Below are 2,859 nucleotides of genomic sequence, written 5' to 3' on the forward strand. Positions count from 1 at the left end.
ATTTGGTCTGTGCTGAAAAACTCCTTCAACAATTAGCTAGGTTTGTTATGGGTCTAGGGATCTTTCTGAGGTTAAAGTTTAAGGTCTTTATGGCCTTTTTGAGCATACACCTTGTCTGGATATGTGTGTGTGTGACTTTCTAAATTTCCCCATATACATGATTGCTTTTGAACGTTTTAATTTCCAAAAGCTACTCACTTCACCTTCTCTTTTGGGCCCAAGATAATCTACTATATGTCTCTCTATATAATCTCTTGCTCCAGGTATCTGTAGGTATATAGTCACCTTGTAGGTTTTATAAGCAGTACCCACCACATTTTCTGCCTAAGTTTCAGGTTGAGTGAAACAGAGATAAGCACCTTGCATCAATCTTTTAGATATTTCCCCAGACAAGTTAGACTAGAAGTATGCAAATTTATAAATAAGTTCTGCTGTGTTCCCTCCAGTTTGAGGTTGGGAACTGAAAACTAATACGCTGCTTGAAGAGCAAAATCACTGCCATACTGGTGGAAAAGAGGAGTGGGACAAGGACAAAGTAAATGCCACAAAACTTTCTTTCCATTTTAAAGATGGCTTTTTCTTGATTAGGCATTAACTTGTTAGCTATGAATCTTTGACCACATTCCAGAGTTTCTTAAAGGTTGTCTCAGTTAGTTTCTGCTTGGGTTTTTTGATGTGTTTGTTGAAGAATGAGGGATTGGAACTTCCTTGTCTACCATTTTGCTGACATCTCTCGAAAAGATCAAAGCTCTACTTTAAGATATTACTTTTGGAGCTGATCTTACCCACTGCATCTAGACCAGGTGAATTCTTATTCCCAAAGATACATTCTAAAGTTTTCTACTTTTAAAACTGGTTCAAAAATGGCTTCCACAACATTAAGAAAATTTGATTCATTGGAATGAAAGTTCTTTGTTTAGATTTTCTAACATTTCTTTTTCAAAAGTGAACATGAAACACTGTAGCTTACTGGTATTGTCATTATTATCAACATTGTTGGTATTTAACTTGTTACTAATTACTTTATAATTATAGGCCCCTCCCAATAAATATGGAAACTGCTTTTAAACACATTATCGAATTTTAATATCAGTGCATTTCAGACTTTCCCTTCTATTATTGTTTGACTATCTATAGTTATATTTTTCTAGATAAATGAAGATGACTTTATTCCATACCTACTAAACTCTGTTTGGATAGAGCTAAATTCTTTTCAACTTTTCTAAAATCAGTCATAAAAATAAATGTTTCCATGATTCACTCTCCTTAAAAATGTCTTTCAAAGATCTCTAGCAGAATTTTATATATGTAGACTTAGAAAAAAATAAGAGATTTGATCAAAAATTTTTTTCCTCACTTTGCATTTAATAAAGTGTCTCTCTTTCAAATCATTGTTCAAAGACATAAAGAAATGGTAAGAAGAGTCATAGGTTCTGAAAGCATCCTCCTTTATCTTTTTAGGAAGCCAAGTTTCATTGAAGAAGAGAAGGCAAAGATCTAAAGCTATCTATATTCATAGGGGCACCCAACCAGGCCAGGTGAGATAAAAAGCAGAATGAGGGGTAGATATCTGGAGTTTTGATATGAGGTTAAAGAAGAATACAAATCTTGTGGCTTAAAGAATATTGTCTCTACTTTTGTACTGCGCAAGATTTTGTAGAAACTGATTACAATACAGAATTATCTGATACTTCCTAATTTCAACAATGCTTGTAGGTCTGATTCTTGGGGAAGCAAAGTAGATACAATGCACAGTTGCCCTAAATTTCTCTACCCTTACTGGGGCCCTGAGGCTGCTTTTTAATAAATGGCTCCTTGCTTGGGTACCAGGTGCATTTGCTCAAGGCACTTCCAAAGATTTCATCCACCTCACATTAGTCAGCAGCTTACTATGAGAGAAACCTTCACTTTGCCTCACTGAAGGATTATTCAGCCTTATAAAACACAACACATCTCCCATTCTCAGTAGGACGTTTAATTAGTCCCCACTGATTCACCAAGCAAAACAGCTTGTAAGAATTTTTTTGGCTTTTAATTGTGGCTTTAGGATATCCACCTACTTACTGATATTTTGAAAATTTTCATTCCAGTTCCATTCTAAGTTTTCAGAGTAGAAGAGTACAGAAATAAAAAATTTCTTTAGGTAACTGAGCAGTACTTTTCAACCATTCATGTGGTATAAACTGAACTACCTACTGGAGAGACTGGGGAGAAGTAGGAAGGGGATCCTTTGCAGAGCAGGGTGTGCACGGAGTGCTGTGTGTGCACAGTCACTCAGGATTGCTTCCGAGAGGCTTCCAGGGAAACCCTGCTGTTAACTTGCAGTTATGGCACCTCTCAGCCTGTTCTTTAAAGGGTGGCTTTCTTTATCCGTAGGCTCTATCTGAATAAGGCTTAATTCATGGACTGGATTCCAAAGCAAAAAAGAAAATATTTGTCCATGGGTAAAAGTTGATCTTCAACTTCATTTTACTTAGACTTTGTGCAATTAGACTAATACCTACATTTTACTGTTTAGGGAAAAAATACACCTCTGAAGTCTTTAGTAATAACACACCTAGCTGGACCAAATCCTAAAAAAGCTTTTCTCTCCCTCACCTTCCAACATGTTTTGTTTCCAAATTCATATACAGTAGAAATTTATTAACTACTACTCTGTGCTAGGAGATTTTCTAAATTATCTTAATATTTGTAATTACTCTTTGAAGTAGATATTACTAGTCTTTTTATAACACCAAATTCAGTTGCTAGCCCGTAGTAGAATCTCAATATATATGAAATAAAGAAAAGATAAAAAGATGAATGAATGAATTTACAATTGAGCTTAGATAGAGCTAACTGATTTGTTTGTTGATAATT

Source organism: Aotus nancymaae, unplaced genomic scaffold (genome assembly GCF_030222135.1).
Source record: "Aotus nancymaae isolate 86718 unplaced genomic scaffold, 86718_ANA_hifiasm-v0.15.2.pri h1tg000041l, whole genome shotgun sequence".
Taxonomy (NCBI): Eukaryota; Metazoa; Chordata; class Mammalia; order Primates; family Aotidae; genus Aotus; species Aotus nancymaae.